Raw genomic sequence first — 17,762 nt, 5'->3', positions numbered from 1 at the left:
ACTGCTGTTAGGCTGACATTTCCATCTGCCTTAAAATCCGTGCAACCCAAAGAAATGAATAGTCCTGAAGATGGCTAAGGCAGTAAACTGATCCACATTTTGCTTTTTTTGGCATCTGCAGTATAATTGGCAGACTAGATGACTGTGCACAGTTCTTATTATTTTAACCAACAAGACTTCAGGAATACAAAGGGGACGAAGGATATCACCAGCTACTAGTCAGCAAGTTCAGCCCATATAACCCTGGAATTAAGGGATCCCACAATCTCGTGTTATGCTTGCACTGGTACAAATATGCAAACTGGTTTACGCATGTCCTCATCAGAACACAATCAGTTCTGCTAGATGCTGTGCCTGCAGTCCCATACCAACTTCATCTGGATGCACAACCAGACAGTAGATTCCAGATAGCAGTTGGACTTGGTCACAGAAATGATGTCCCTTCAGCAATTGAACGTATCTGTTTAGCGAGTAGCTGATACTAATGGCTACTTTAAACCAAAAGATAAGGTGAGATATACCATATTTGCCGGCGTATAAGACGATTGGGCATATAAGACGACCCCCCAACATTTCCACTCAAAATATAGTTTGTTACATTACATTATGGTACCTGTCATTGTCACCATTGTACGGCCGCAGCGTGAATGTAGCACCTCTGGCCCGCCCCTGCATCACCCTGTGACTGGCACTAGTGTGCAAGTGCGCATGTGCGAGCTCTGCGTAGACAAGGGGCGGGCCGGAGCACCGCTGCTTCCCGCCGAGCAGAACAGGCTGGTCACGCCAAAAAGGCTGGCACCTCTGTCTCACTGCTGATGCTCGCCACAGCCACGCAGATGACCTGCCACGCTGGATACCACGCAATACTGGATGGAATGTAGAATGAGGTGAGCGGGCATCGGGAGGCCACTATGGACAGCTATGTCTATCCCAACTGAAGTGCACCCAGCGTATAGGATGACCCCCCACTTGGAGGCATGTTTTTCAGGGGGGGAAAGTAGTATCATACGCCAGCAAATACTGTAGATACTTCAATAAAATAAATAAATAAGAAAAGCCACACATTTATTAAATTCATTAAAGGAATGTTTTGTAATGTCAGCTTGGTGTAGTGGTTAAGAGCAGCAGCTTGTAATCTGGCAAACTGGGTTTGAGTCTCTGCTCCTCTACATGCAGCTAGCTGGGTAATCTTGGGCTAGTGACAGTCTTGTTAGAACTGTTCTCGGAAAACAGTTTCCCTCAGAGCTCTCTCAGTCTCACCTACCTCACTGGGTGTCTGTTGTGGGGAGAGGCGATTGTAAGCCACTTTGGGACTCCTTTGGGTAGTGAAAAACAGGGTATAAAATCCTCCTTCTTCCTCACCCTCTTCCTCTTTTTCTCATGCCTTCTCATTTCACAAATGTTAGAGGCCAGGTCAACATATATGACTGGCTGGAGAATTGTCACAATAGAAAGCTAGATTCAAAGCAAATATGGGTGTTGTCCTTGACAAAACCTCTGAGGAATGGAACTGTACAATGTCCAGAAGCATTTTCTAGCTCACCCGTTGTACATTGTACAAAATGTGATTACAGAGCAATCATGATCAGAATTTCCTTTCATCATTCCAGTAAAGTTGATCAGCCACTCCATGGGTGGCCAGTCAGCAAGTTCTTTTCACATCCGCTCATAAGAGTACAACTACATGCCCTGACTTCAAAAATGTTATGCAGTGCTCACAGTGAGACTCTGGTTTAAGAAGGCAAGACAGAAAGGGCTATTTTAACCCTTTGTGAACCACTCTCCCCTTTCCCAATATTCTTTTTCACTTTGCTGGGGAAAAGGTAGAGAGAAGCACAGCTTGATTATTTTCACTGAACAAACAAGGACACAGGGTTAGAAAGCCCTATTCCCCACCATACCTCCCTTTTAAACCACTGAATAGTTTTTAAAGGTATATATGTCCTGCTTTAAAATGATAGAATATTGTACATGAAATATGAGATAACTAAAACAGTTAATGTTTAGTCAAGAATGTTTAGTTTTCTACTCATATGTTGTAATTTTTATGTCCTGTTTTTAATTCTTAATGGGGTTTATGGTTTTTCTTTTAAATTAATGGACTGTTGCAACCAACCAGGAGCTGGTTCTGCGAGTGGTGGGGATTAAAAATCCAAACAATGACAATGACAATGACAATGACAATGACAATAGAAACAAACAACATTTATAACTTTTAAGGATATCTGTTTTGTGGAAAGAAGAATCTGGGGCAACGTCATGTAGTGGTTAAGAATGGCAGACTGTAATCTGGAGAACTGGGTTTGATTCCCCACTCCTCCACATGCAGCCAGGTGGGTGATTTTGGGCCAGTCACAGTTCTTTCAGAGCTCCCTTAGCCCCACCTACCTCACAGGATTGTTTTGTAGGGGAAAGTGTTTGTAAGCTGTTATGGGACTCCTTCGGGTCGTGAAAAGCAGGCTATAACCCCCCCCCCCCGCAGCTCTTCCTCTTCTCTAACTATTAGGCAGAACATTTAGGACCAGCTACAGAAAGAGTGCTGTATAATGAACCCTTGAAAACCACCTAAAGGGACATAGGAAATAACAGGAGCACTATAATTCCCAGCAACATTTAAAGTTGTGGTGTTGGATATGACAGTATTGCAAAGACAGACAACATATTGTAGTGGTTAGAAAGTGTTGAAATAGGATCTGGGGGACCCAGGTTTGAGTCCTCACTGTGCCATGCAGTACTATTCTTTCTTATACTGAGACCATCTTCACACAAGGAACCTGCCCCTGGACAGCCTCCGGTTGCTGGTGGGTTTAAGTGCCCCCTCCACGTGATGTTGCCTGCATCTCGAGGCTGTCCAGGGTCTGGCTTGCATTTTGGCCAGATTTGCCTTGGGATGAGGGAGATCACCCAAACTGGATTTGCCACTTGTTATCTCCAATCCCATCAGTGAGCAACCAGAGGCAACCCCATATGGAGAGGAAACAAGTGACAGTCTCACCAACGTTGTCCCGCCCTCATACCCACCTCCTTCTTCCCATACCCACCCTGAAAACCCCAACGGCTCAACCTTTAGTTGCCCTAATCCTCCTTCTCCTTCATCCCCAGTCGAGCCGCCACGCACTTGAGCATGGCCTTGATCTCCCACAGCTTCCTCCCGTGCAGGCAGATGATCTTCCCAGCCCTCCTCCTCCAACACTCCTGCGCATCCATCCTCTCATTCAAGGCATGCAATGGGAGGGAGGATAGGGAACAGTTAATGGAAGAGGACACCCAATCCCCATGCCTGGGGAGCACACAAAAGCCCAGGATTCTCCATTCTCAATAGATTCAGGAAATTGCTACTATTAAAGATCAGGGGAAAATGATGGAAAGGTGTGCTGCTTTGCAGGTTTATAAAGATCACACAGGGGTGTGGTCGGGGTGTGGATGTGCACTCACCCAAACAGTGAGTGCCAAAATGCCACGAGAAAGTGAATTCCTATGATAGAACAAATCAATGTTTAAATGTTACAGTAACGCATAGCAACACGTAAGTCTCCTTAAAAAAAGAAAAAGGTGCACGGAGCAACTTTTGAGTCCCCCAAACCACTGCTGATAGGGAATTGGTTGCCTCCAATGATTGACAAGCCAAGGAGCAGGAAGTAAAGTTTGAGTTGCTCTCTGTTCAGGCTTCTCGGCCATCTTGTACAGAGGGGGAAAGGTGCGATGAGGTAGCAGAGAAACACGGGAAGGGTCTCCCGTTTAGAGAGCTGCAAATGTGAGGTTTACCATCCCATGTTTGCGAACAAGAGGTCACGCACATTTTACCCCTCTGGGCAGAAAAGGTCTGTAGTTCTACTTAGGTCTGCCAGGCCCCTCCTGGCAACCAGTGGGGAACTGGGGTCAGTACTTACAAGGCATCGAGTTTTTGGCCAAACCCCAGAGCATCACCACATTGCCAGCAATGTGGCCCGGGCCTCCTTTCTGCTCCTAGTAAGTCACCATACTGGCTAGGTGATTTGCAGCAGGGGGTGGGGCCAAGTAGCAGGGAGCTAGCAACCCTAGTTCTGCTCCAATTTTTTTGAGGGGTGCTGCGAGCCCATTTTTTTTTATGTCAAGGCTTTTTATGAGGTATAAACTGCAGGTATCTCTTTGGGGGGGATGTTTTTTTGTTGGTTTGAAATGATAGTATTTTTAGTTATGATTTATATGCTGCCTTGAACTATATGCAAAAATGAGATATAAATATTTTAATGAATAAATAAATACACTAACTGAAATATCATATATTTCTGCCCCTGGAAACCTGAAGTTTTACTGAGGTCATTCCTATAATTTTTGTCTACTCAGATGGCAATTACTCTCTTTCCCACCAATACCTGCTGTGTGTTGAAGATAATGTACAAAGATGCTAGATGTATCAACTTCTCACAAATTCAGCTGTCTGTAAATGTAAGTTGCTAGTTTTAGTCTTCAGGGGCTTGTTGTCTCTGGACCGCATTTCCCTGTTGAGCTTTCCAGAAATTTTATCCAAGCAATTGAAACACAGCCCCAGAACCTTTTGTACAGTTTAATTAAACAGCCCTGTTTAAGCATGATGTGATTTTTCCAGCAGATGTTTTCAAGGCTGCAGAGAAATTTGAAAACCAGCATACAATTACTTGCTTCTGTCTGCTCCACTAATTTTGTGATGCCATTTGTAGAATGTTTAGGAGCCATTAAAATATAAGAATTTGCCACCAAAAGAAGGGGGGGAGGCTAATGTAGTCTAATCTCAAAATGACATCTAATGTGCAGTAATGCTATGCTTAAACAACAAAGGAACAGGAAACACTTGTTCCCAGTGAGAATCCAGACAGATGTTGGCCAATTAATAGAGGTCAACAGTCCAGCACCCTAACTTGTCAGAATTAACCAAGCAACGTGGGTGATTGCAGAAGGCAGACATAATCTATGCCAATATCTTAGAAAGGAATTAATGAATTACAAAATATATTGTGGTTTAAAGTGTGTTGTTGCTGATGCCACTGCACATCTCACCCTGGCAATGGCTTGACAAAAAAAGAAAAGGACTACTTTTAAACACACAAAAGATTTCAAAGGAACAGAGAGTCTAAAAATTAGTAAACTATTTTATGGGGTCTATGTTAAATGCTTCATTATGGGCTTAATTTGGGGGTGTCACAGTTTTGGCTGCAGTTTGGAGTAGCTGGCTTAGGAACATCTGTGGCCACTAAAGCACTGGAATGCCTTGTTCTTTGACAGGTTTTGCAATAATTAGCAAGGAAATAACTCTACTAGTATGATGCATGCTCCAGTATGAAAAGCATATCGGACATATCCTTAACCATTGTTGTTCCTCTATATATTCATGAAACAGCCTAGGGGGTGGGAAGTGTCTGGCTGTCCAAGTTGGAATAGGGCCAATCAGGGTGCAGCCAACTTAGCCCTGATTGGTCCTACCCCTGCAGCTCCCGCCCTCTGTCCCTGGACTCTAGCCTCTTTGCTCTCAGACACCTCAGTGCCTGGAGCCAGCAGCAGGTAAGGGGAGAGGGCCCTGGGCAAAGGGTCGTGGTGGAGGGATTGCTAACGAGGGCCTCCAGGACTGCTGACTGCCTGTTAACGAGCTGCCCAGCCCCCGCCCACCCCACTTGATCCAGCTGTAGCCCAAAACCACCTTAAGCTGCCAGGCCAGGGGAGGGGGCCCTTTCAAGGTCCGTTCTTAGGAACGGGTTTTGAAGCTAGTTTGTCTATAATCAAAGAAAGGCATAATGGATGTGTCTAAATATACATACTTTGAGGGGTGGAACCACTGCAAAAATGTACTCCCTGTCTTTTTATTAGACTGGCTGGACTACAAACCTGCCAAAAACTACACATTCACTAGAGGCTTGTGGCCTCACTGCTCACTATTAACAACTCTTAAAAAATTAGGCTCAATAAATAATAGAAGAAGATGCCGTAAACATTTGTTAAATCGGTTAAACATTCAAGTAGTGCTTTTTAAAAAGCTGAAGCATGGGTCTGCACATAGAAGACAAGTAGCTCAGTAAGCATTCAGTGCTCTAATAAGCACATCTCTGTAAATGCATTTCAGTGCTGGGGCATGCTTTCTCCATAGCAGGAAAAGGGTGGGTCTTCTCAAAGTATATCTCTATCCATCTCCCTTCGGATATAAGGGAAATTAAACTCTTTAATTTCCAGTAAATTTCACATTATCATGACATCTGGACATAAGCTATTAACTAGAGTTTGTTTTTTTCCCCTACCTGCCAGAGTAGAATATTGGCTTGTGAGAGGAAACAAAAGGCAATTTGATGAAATACTTGCATGAAACCATCATAGAAAACCAGAGCTTGATTGAAGGCTTCTGAGGACACCTTCAAAGGTGGCCCTCTTGCAAGGGTGAAGGAAGAAAGTGCACAGCAACAAGTGGACATCATTCCTATAAATGCTGCCTACTTTTCAAACCTTCATTCAGGTATGATGGTCTCCAGATCAATGCACTGGAACCTATTCAACCACATGACCCCTCATGTGAAACTGAGGTCCTGAGTGCAAAAAAGTATACAACACAGGCATTTAGAGAGCTGTAATTTAAGATGTATCTGATAGAAGTCTGAATACATTGTGTTTCTGAAACTCTAGATTATATTGTTTTCAACAGTTTAATTTGAGGTCCAGTTATCTTTATAAATGAAGTTGTTCAGCTACTTTGAATCACAGAGAAACTAGTAGAAGACAACTTCAGCCTTTTGGGTCATTCATTATTCAATAAGAGATCTCAAAGTAGCTGTTTTCTTGCAGGGGAACTTCATAAACAGATTTAGGGTGGGAGATTGCTGAGTTACAAGTTATTACAACACTCAGGACAATGGAATCCCGAGCACTTAACAGAGATATTGGTTTCTTGTCTCACCACACATGATAACGTAATTTAGTTCTCACATCTGTTATAAAGTGGAGTAATGTTAATTAGCTGCTATTCACAGGTCCTACTAATAACTTTCATCCTGTTTTAACTATATTTATTGCTCAGTTATTTATGTATCTTGACTCTTACTGGCTCTTCCTGGCAACATCTTTCTCATCCATTACATATAAATGTAATAGTTGGATCAAATGATTTCTTTTTCGGTAAAGCACTCTTAAAGGGAAATGTCTTTTATTGCGGTGAATATTTTCATGAAACTGCCCCCCCCCCCATTTCAGCTAATCAGTGCTGTACAACCAATTCAGTTTGGACTATAGCCAACTGAGTCCCTATTGCCACTAAGTTTCTTTGAACCTTATCCCATCTACATTTATTGCTATTAACAAGCCACTTATCTCCAGCTCAGTGCTAGTAGCTGGCACCTCTCTTTTTCTATTGGAAGAAACATGGAACAGACATCAATGGAAATAACCTTGATGTTATAACAAAAACCCAGTGGTGCTCCTTTAGCCTCAAATGTCTGTCTTCTCCATTAGCCCAACATTGACTGTCCAAACCAATGTACTTCCCTTTATGCAAGTCAGATTAGGTGTGTGAGTGAGAGGAGAGAGAGAGAGAGTCCTGTCTGTCTGTTCTATTCATTTAGCCATTCAGTCTGTTCTGGAGGCAAGCAGGGAGAAAGTGTGCTCAAAAGAGCAGGAAATCTCCAATGATCCAATAAGGAGTATTTGAAAAATACCAGGAAGTTCCTGATCTAAATATGCTAACTACACATCTCCCCTGATGTCCCCTGTAGGATATATATATATTCTCTATAAATGCTGTTGAATCGCACACACTCAGATCTTGTATGTTCCAACAGCTTTCATATCCACTTATCTATTTCCCACTTCCCTGCTTTGATTCTTGGACAGCAAGCAGACCTGGAACAAGCATTCAAAGAAAATGTACATGGCCAAAATGCTAAACTCCCTTTGATGTATTAGAGCTGGCAAAGGCTACAGGCATCATCAGCTCACACCTGAAAAGACATTTCACTCCAAAAAGATCAGTCCCCAAAATTTATGCCAACACGTTCCCAATCTGCTTCATCTGTCTTTGAAAGACATTGCTGCCCCTTCATTGTCTAGATGCCAGCTTTCTCCACATCAAGGCATTAGAGTGCTTTGCCCAAACAGCATTTTAACAAATGAGTTACTTGAACCTTTGAACCAAGAAACAACCTGCTTTGAGCACTGCAGAATACTTACTGGCATGTGCTCCCATCTTGTGGTGCAGCTGAACTAAGAACTGATATAGTAGAAAAGAACATTTCACAAAATGATTACCAGCATGTTGAATATGTTAGAGCCAAAAGAGCCCAGGTGTAGTGCAAATGAGCTAAAAGGGTGATCAGATCTTTACCAAAATCCCACTCTGACCCAGAAGGATTTTCCCAGTGGAAAAGGCTTCCTCGAGAGGTGGTGGGTTCTCCATCTTTGGAAAATTTTAAACAGATGCTAGATAGCCATCTGACTGAGAGGCTGATTCTGTAAAGGTTCAAGGGGGTAGCAGGTTACAGTGGATGAGCAATAGGGTTGTGAGTATACTACAAAGTGCAGGGGGTTGAGCTAGATGACCCAGGAGGTCCCTTTCAACTCTATTATTCTATGATTCTATGATTCAAACAAGAGTCCGATGGCACCCTTTAAAGATTAGAAGAAGAAGAGTTAGTTTTTACAATCAGCTTTTCACTAATCGGAGGAGTCTCAAAGCAGCTTATGATAACCTTCCCTTCCACTCCCTACAACAGACACACTGTGAGGTAAGTGGGGCTGAGAGATCTGACAGAAGTACTCTGTGAGAACAGCTCTATGAGGACATTGACTGACCCAAGTTCACTCAGCTGGCTGCATGTGGAGGAGTGGGGAATCACAGCCAGCTCACCAGATTATAAGGTTTGGTCTGATCCTCCATTGAGCAGGGGGCTGGATCAGGTGGCCTGTAAGGCCCCTTCCAATTCTGTGATTCCTTGGTTCTATTACACAAGCTGGCTTTCTTCATTTAAGGAAATGAAGCCCTACCATAAAACATTAGTAAACACACTTTTGTACATATAGCAGGTCTAAGACACATTCCAAGAGACTAAATTTTAATTCTGAAGTACACATAGCTCTTTGATTCAATGCAAGTAGCATTTGTAAGATACTTGTTCTGAAAGGACAGTAAATGAGGAACTCATGAAAGGGGGGGTGGAATGGGGAAAAAAATCACAATCTTCTTTTAGCCCCTTTCTCCTTTCAAATCCCTCATGCGATTGATGAGGGAACTCTAAAATCAGTGCCAGTCTCCCCAAATATTACTAGGTTGCCAACTACTGGTTTGCCTCATAGTACCTTCAGTGGATGAGTCCATGGATCCTGGAAGCTGAGATACTCTGGGGACATCAGCATCATGGCCAGGTAATAGTTCAGAGATCCAGATAGTTCTGCATTCTTGTCTAGATTCCCTGACACATTTAGAGCAAAATCTGTGGTTAAGTGAGCTTTCTCCCTTTTCTCTTTGGGGTCAGGTTTACTGCATGGGCTTTTAGAGAGGTTGTCGAGAGGCATTTAGCTGCACTGGATGAGTTCAAATCCCCTGGTCCAGATGAAATGCACCCGAGAGTACTCAAAGAACTTTCCAGAGAACTTGCACAGCCCTTGTCCATCATCTTCGGAACCTCTTTAAGGACTGGAGATGTCCCGGAGGACTGGAAGAGAGCAAATGTTATTCCGATCTTCAAAAAAGGGAGGAAGGATGACCCGGGAAACTACAGACCAGTGAGTCTGACCTCTGTTGTGGGGAAGATAATGGAGCAGATATTAAAGGGAGCGATCTGCAAACATCTGGAGGACAATTTGGTGATCCAAGGAAGTCAGCATGGATTTGTCTCCAACAGATCCTGCCAGACCAACCTGGTTTCCTTTTTTGACCAAGTAACAGGTTTGCTGGATCGGGGAAATTCGGTTGATGTCATTTACTTGGATTTTAGTAAAGCTTTTGACAAGGTTCCCCATGATGTTCTGATGGATAAATTGAAGGACTGGAATCTGGATTTTCAGATAGTCAGGTGGATAGGGAATTGGTTAGAGAACCGCACTCAAAGAGTTGTTGTCAATGGTGTTTCATCAGACTGGAGAGAGGTGAGTAGCGGGGTACCTCAGGGCTCGGTGCTCGGCCCGGTACTTTTTAACATATTTATTAATGATCTAGATGAGGGGGTGGAGGGACTACTCATCAAGTTTGCAGATGACACCAAATTGGGAGGACTGGCAAATACTCCGGAAGATAGAGACAGAGTTCAACGAGATCTGAACACAATGGAAAAATGGGCAAATAAGAACAAGATGCAATTTAATAAAGATAAGTGTAAAGTTCTGCATCTGGGTCAGAAAAATGAAAAGCATGCCTACTGGATGGGGGATATGCTTCTAGGTAGCACTGTGTGTGAACGAGACCTTGGGGTAATTGTGGATTGTAAACTAAACATGAGCAGGCAGTGTGATGCAGCGGTAAAAAAGGCAAACGCCATTTTGGGCTGTATCAACAGAGGCATCACATCAAAATCACAAGATGTCATAGTCCCATTGTATACGGCACTGGTCAGACCACACCTGGAGTTCTGTGTGCAGTTATGGAGGCCTCACTTCAAGAAGGACGTCGATAAAATTGAAAGGGTACAGAGGAGAGCGACGAAGATGATCTGGGGCCAAGGGACCAAGCCCTATGAAGATAGGTTGAGGGACTTGGGAATGTTCAGCCTGGAGAAAAGGAGGTTGAGAGGGGACATGATAGCCCTCTTTAAGTATTTGAAAGGTTGTCACTTGGAGGAGGGCAGGATGCTGTTTCTGCTGGCTGCAGAGGAGAGGACACGCAGTTATGGGTTTAAACTTCAAGTACAACGATATAGGCTAGATATCAGGAAAAAGTTTTTCACAGTCAGAGTAGTTCAGCAGTGGAATAGGCTGCCTAAGGAGGTGGTGAGCTCCCCCTCACTGGAGGTCTTCAAGCAAAGGTTGGATACACACTTTTCTTTGATGCTTCAGGATGCTTAGGGCTAATCCTGCGTTGAGCAGGGGGTTGGACTAGATGGCCTGCATGGCCCCTTCCAACTCTATGATTCTATGATTCTGGATTCAACACAGGAGCACAGCAAACTGTATTAAATGCTGGAGACCATGGTGCCATAGTCCCCAGGATAGGTCTATAGATGAAGGAGCAAGCTGTCTAGTTCAGACCCAGATTAATCAGAACTGTCTTGCTGGGCCAAAGGAAAGCTAACAACAGCCTGCTTGCTATCCTCCAACCTCAACAGCTATCCAAACTCCGAGCCTCAGCTAGGTAGACAAGTGCTCTGCTCTTTGGTGCTTTGCCCAAACAGCCTTAAGTTAGCATGGAGGCACAACCTTGGGCCTTGGTGGTCGTGGGTATTCTGACCGTTGTCTATTTTGAGGCAACAGCTAGGAGAAACCCTAATCGGTCCCCAATATTCAATGTCCACATCTGAACATACAGAAAGTACACAGAAATAGACAGATGAAGAAAGCACTATTGTTAAGCAAGAGATCAATGCAACACATACCAAAGATATTTCAGGCTCCATTATTTTAGCTTTTGAAGAAATAGGAAACGTCATAATCTATAATCTTAAAAAGGTGGGTCAATTAATGTCACCCAGTTCAGATATTCTGCATTGGTTTAGCTATCTAAATCCCATCAGATAAAATAAGCAATTAATGGAAAATCTGTTTACTACAAGTTCTAGGATAGGTGCTGTTAGCTTCTAGAGTAGACTCAGGCTGACCTAAGATCTTTATAAAGGCAAAGGAGCAGGGCCAGTATTCATTGCCTGACACACAAGAGGCGAAGATTTTTCCATCGATTTTATTCTATATCTCAGATGTGCCTCTGAACATCATCAGATGAACTAGCCATAGGAGCATAACCAACACCACAGACAGTTCTAGATATTCCCTTTTGATACCTGAAACTGTTCAAGCAAGTAAATATATGGAAAGTTTTGTTTTAAGGCTGCTTTTAAAAGAAACAGAGTTGAACTTTTTTGCCTCACCAGTATATCAGCAGACATTTCCCCACGCATCTTCCCACTCCCTATCCTGTAAGATCATAAATTGGGGTTGTGCTTTTTTAACAGAACAAAATATGCATCACTGATTCTAGTGCAGCAAACAGAAGGCATACCTGTAAGCAGTATATTTTAAGGAACTGAAACCTATTATCTTTTCCTGCCAACTTTAAACAAGCATAAAAACACTGAAAGATGCAATAGGCACCAAATGCAAGATCCATAATAATGTACATGAATTAACAGTATAAGAAGAACTCCTGCAGAGAGCAATGGAGATGTGTATTTAGCATAGTTAACTTAGGAAGTTCCTGATGTAATTCAAATGATCTCCTCCAGTGTCCTGATTGGTTCTTGGAAGACTTTTTGCACCTTTGATAGAGCTTCCGCTGCTTGCCTCCGGAACAGAACAGAATGAATGCAGAACAACAGTCTGACAGTCAGGCCTCTCTCTCTCTTCTCTTCCTTTACAATGTTGTTTCTATTTTATTCTTTTAAGCAGCTTGGTGTTTCATACTTATGCATATGTAAACTCTGCCAACATCTTTTTTAATTCTACAGGTCAGACTAAAATTCCAAGAAAGCATAACCACCAGCAAGCATTTCACTCTATAGTCTCTTGATTTCTATGCCCATCTCATCAAAGCAGCTATTACACTTTACTCATGTGAATCAGCACATTTTTGATATTATGATTATAAGTCTGGGGAGAATTCTAAGTGTTGGGCAGAGTGGAACGCATGCATTCAGTTGTATAATGACTTAAATTCTACTCATATTGACTTGTAAATAAATTCCACGGCACACAGTAAATGTGGCTAAGATCAAACTGTTAATTTCTCTATAGTTGACTAGAAGACAGAAAGATACTCAGGATAAGTCTGTTTTTAAGAGAGATGCTGCACTGATATGCTGAGGATGAGTATCTTTTCTGCTGATTTTGGTACATGGCTTGTCACAAAGGCATTTTGGTGTTTCAAGAATTGAGAGAAGCATAGCTATACAAAACAACCTCAGATCAAATGAACTTCCACCATAATTATTTCTACCGTTTATATAATGTTCTAGCCCAGTGGTCCCCGAGCCGCAGCCCCGCACCGGGCCTCGGCTTGGGGGTTGGGGACTACTGGGCTAGAACTCGGCAGTAGGCTGCGGCTCCCTCTCCCCACCTCTCTCCCCGGCCCCTTGCAGCGAGAAGCTTCTTGCTGCGGCAGGGGGGGAGAGGGAAGCGCGGCTGCTGGCATGCCGGCGGCGCAAAGATGCATGTGCGTACCTGCCACACGTGTGCGTAACTGCCGTGCATGCGCATTTGCGCCCAACGGGGGTACAAACGTGCATGTGCGGCAGTTTCGCCCATGTGCAGAGCTGCTGCATGTGCGTATTTGAACCCCTGCCGGGCCAATTTGAGCAGTCTGCTTTCTGGCCGGCAGCACTTGGCTATAAAGCAGCACATGCCCATCACCTCCCAACGTTATACCCTGAAATGAAACCCAGAAATGGCCCAATCTTTCTCTCCCACCCTCACCCCAGGATCAACATGCCTTCCTAGCACACAGTCACATGTTAGGTTGGCCACTGATTTCTTGCATGCAAATGATTACCCTACACACAAAATCAATGGAGCAGCTAGGACGCGAACTATAGATGAGCTTTCCATTCCCATCCTGGCCCTGCTCTCTGTTCTCCAGTGGTGTCTCTGTGTAAACATGATGTTTTCGCATACACAGTTGAGGAACAGCACAATAGTATGGCTTTCAAGAACACCTCCCTGCCTTAGTAGTAAAGCTTAGATTTAATGGGGAAACTTCCTGGAGATACAGGTTCCTTTCTTTTTTTGATGGGGAGGAAGTGCAGAAAGTGGGATGAAAGGCTGAGAAAGCCCTATGCAGTATATTATTTATTATTATTTGATTCATATCCCGCCCCTCCCTAGAGGCTCAGGGCGGTCACAACACAATATCAATATATAATACAACTTTAAAACCCCTTGTAAAATACCCCTTAAAACTAAAACCCCATTAACCACAATTCAAGATGAATGTGGTGCAAAAATAAAATTCCGTAGTTTTCCCCGACAGGGGTGGGTGGGCATGGGGACGATTGTAAGTCGTTAGCAAGGGGGGTCAGATCTACCTTAGCGCACCAGCCTGAACCATAGACCTGGTGGAAGAGCTCCATCTTACATGGCTAAAGGCCACAAGACCTTTTCTACTGCTATACAAAGGCATGATTGGAAATGTTGCTATGGTGCTGGGAAGTCCAATTTGTTCATTTGAAGATGTACTAACCTATGAGGTGACTGGTGGGCATCCCAGCAGGTGCTGATGGCAGTGGTCTGGGCCTAGATTTTGGTGTGGAGGCCGCAATCTGCAAGGGGCCCAGGTATTGCACATAAGTGCCTGGGAAAACTCCTCATTCCTTGGTGCGCTCATTGAAGCCATTCAGCCAGCCTTGGGCGTTCCTCTCATCTCCCTCCTTAGAGTCCAAGCAAAGGAGACCTGCTTTGCCGACTGTGAGCACTTCTCCAGGATACAGAGCCAAATCTTCTTCCTGGTCCTTCTAAAATTCATAGAGAGCCTGGTACTGCAAGCCATCCATAAAAGCCATAACAAAAAAATTGGGAGTTCTCCTGCACTAGACTCAAAACTTTCCAACTCTGAGGAGGAACAACTAGAGGCTTGGATAGAACAGATGGATACACAGAACTGCAGTTGCACCTACACACAAACCCTTTCAATGCTTCCCTCAAGGACAACTATTTCTTTCGCAAGAGGAAAGTAATGGAAACAATCCTGGGGGGATCAATAGTCTCCAAAATTCACACTCCATCCAGTGGGGATCATCTTTACAAGCTGGCAACACGACCCTTGGCTAGGTGAGCAAGTCAGTGCTACGGAGAAGGGAGGCTGGGTGGGTTTCCTCCTCCTCTTCTCTGTCTGGGCAGCTGCAGATTTAGCATCTGGTCTTGGCAGCTATTCCTTCAGAAGTTCCTTTCCCTGCAAGAGTAGGACAGTGTGTGTTAATGATTTAATAACAATCATACGGTTGCCAGTTTCCCAGCTACCCTGTGCAGCTGTGCCTTTTACAAAAGCTCAATGTGCAGACATTGGCAACAGTGAAATGCTTCCCGAGAAAATTTCTGCAGATTGAACTGTTTTTAAGGGCACAAGAGCAGGCCAGGCCAGTCTCTTCTGGGTCAGTTGGCCGCCCTACAAGGACTCAACGCCACTCCCAAAATCATTTAAAAAAATTAGGCAGATGTTACAAAATTCAAAAAGTCCCAGTCGGATGTGTCCTGTACCCAGGCTCTCTGCTCCCCCCCCAATGCTGCCACCATCTCCACAGGTGATGGCAGCCCAGAAAAGGGCCTGTCTGAATTGCTCAAATGGGGAAACCCCCTTGCATTTCAAAGTGGAGCTTTGAGTGAGAGGCAGAAATGGCAGTGATGACTAAATATGCAGGAAGTGAAGCAAATGAAACAGCACACATAGCATTTGGGGAAAACTCCTCTGATTCTGTAATCATCCAGTGGAGGCAATTAAGCCTCTCCCCAGCCGCTGAGCAGCAGCACAGAAGGAAGGACATGGAAATGCAAGTATGTTAAAGGACAGTCATCTGGCCAGCCCCACATAGGCAGATCTCCACCAAAGCCTCCCAGGAACACACTCCTCCCTTGAAGCATCTGTCATCTGTCACACCTTGGCCATGTTGCTGCACCCGGAAATGGGGAGGGGAGGGAAGAAGAATGGCAAAATGCACATGCTTTCCTTACCCCTGAATGCCAGCCTTGTCTCCTGTTGGCAGCCTCCGGAGCTTCCCTGCAAAAGTGGCAGAGGACAGATGGGGGGAACAAGGGCGGTGCTGAAAGTTGCCAGTGACCTCCCTCTTCTCAACTCCTCTTTCCTAAGCAGAGCAATTCCAAGACAGTTCAGTCAAATGGGTACTATGCATTTTCACCCTCCGCTCCTCCTCTCGTTTGCCTGCCTGAACCACTTGACACTCCTGCACTGCTGTACAGGGTTTATTTGGTGATGTCAGCAGACACACCTCCTGGATGCCTGAAATATGTGAGTCTGGCAGTTCTGCTGTGCGAAAAGGGAGAGGAGACCAGAGGGAGAAAAGTAAATCTGATGCAAAGGGGCTTTGGAGAAGTCTAGGAGAGGCAGCAAAATTCAAAATACGATTCAAAAGGACGGGGGGGGGCATAAGTTAGCCATTTTAACCACCATGAGCATTGGGGCTGGAATAGCACAGGGCACTCTATGTGGACACTGGGAATGAGTTGCCTGCATCCCACCAAACAACATGCTTGTTGACTAGCATAGAAGAAGCGATGTGTGAAGGACATTAAGGCAAAAAGCAGGGGAGGAGGGGCTGTCATTCTGCTAGGCTTTTCATGTTTCCTTGGCAGAAAGAGCAGCTATCTGTGCTATGCAGCACCCACAATTTCAGCATCTACAATGATATTTACCACAGTAGCAATACTGATATATATATGTATGCTTGCATCTAAACCCACCAGTCATATCACTTTCTTCTCTTGTGGATCATGAAAAGGAAACATGCTGTTAATAGCAGAGCAGGGAAGCCAGTCTCAACAAACAAAAGTAAGTGTACATTGAAGGATTACATCCCATCTCCTTTTTTGTACATAGCCCCAAGACAAACTGAGGCTGTGCAAGCCAGTGATATAATTTTTATATGTGTGACCTTCCTCTCCTCTGTTCAACTCCTTAATATATGTTTCTACTCTGCAGCGGTAAATACTGTTATCAATACAACCGTCATTTTTGCTTTATAAAATGTATAGAAAATCCAAACTTCTCCTGAATTCAATAGAGTTTAATCTCACATAACTATGTACAAGATTAGAAATATGGCTTCGCGAGAAGAAGGAACTTAGCAGGGTGAGAATGGGGGTACAGGGGAAAACTTGTATTCAACTATGCAAATTTGGCTCTTCTCTATTCTGTTTATGCTTATATACAAAAATAAATAATAATACAGAAAAATATGCACCAGATTGCTGCCAGGTCAGTGTCCAAAGGGGGCTTTTTCCTTATATGATGGCTTTTAGAACAAGATGGGGGTGGTACTGCAGTGACATTATTACATAAAGTGGTGTGCTCCTGCAGAAGCAGTATCAAGGCTCGTCTTTCCCCTCTCCTCCTCTCTCCTCTGGCACAGAATTAAAGCCTGAGTTTCTGGTGCAGAATTAAAACCTGGGCAACCCCAAGCATCTCCAGGCTCTCGTTCAGTGTTGGTTTTAGCCTAGTGGAAAAGTAAGGTTAGATGCAGCTGACAGCATCTGTCCTGTGTTTGATCAGGGCTTCCTCAAGCAGCCTAACAATCCATTCCCTCCAGCTCTCTTCTCAACAGGACTGGCCCACCAGGTCACCAATGAGACTCCCCGGGAGAAGATTTCACCTGGGCCCCTCCCCATATGACCCTGATCCAAACTAAATATTAAACAAAATTTCTTCTGAATGAATTTCATCCCATTCATTCTGGTCCGTCCCTCCGGGGCAAGAGAAAACAACGCTGCTCCATCCTCCATATGGCACCCTTTTAAATACTTGAAGATGGTTATCAGATCCCCTCTCAGTCGTCTCCTCTCCAGGCTAAAAAGACCAAGCTCCCCCAATCTTTCCTCATACATCTTGGTCTCCAAACCCCTCACCATGTTTGTTGCCATCCTCTGGACATGCTCCAGTTTGTTTATATCCCTCTTCAACTGGGGTGCCC

General features: G+C 44.2%; 1 long non-coding RNA gene across 2 annotated transcripts in view; it reads right to left on the bottom strand.

Moving 5' to 3' along the window:
* The window catches only part of LOC143835751 (uncharacterized), a 226,262-nt gene that overhangs the window by 151,223 nt on the left and 57,277 nt on the right, over positions 1-17,762 (bottom strand). The window contains exons 2-3 of one of the 2 annotated variants that reach the window (XR_013230334.1): positions 15,790-15,920; positions 14,306-15,013 (exon numbers count right to left, since the gene is read on the bottom strand). This is a non-coding gene — a long non-coding RNA (uncharacterized LOC143835751). Of the gene's footprint in view, positions 1-14,305; positions 15,014-15,789; positions 15,921-17,762 lie in introns of those variants that run through there. The other variant, XR_013230335.1, reaches the window with a different exon arrangement.

The sequence above is a fragment of the Paroedura picta genome, chromosome 4, assembly GCF_049243985.1.
Source record: "Paroedura picta isolate Pp20150507F chromosome 4, Ppicta_v3.0, whole genome shotgun sequence".
Lineage (NCBI taxonomy): Eukaryota > Metazoa > Chordata > Lepidosauria > Squamata > Gekkonidae > Paroedura > Paroedura picta.
This window is presented reverse-complemented; position numbering and strand designations above follow the sequence as displayed.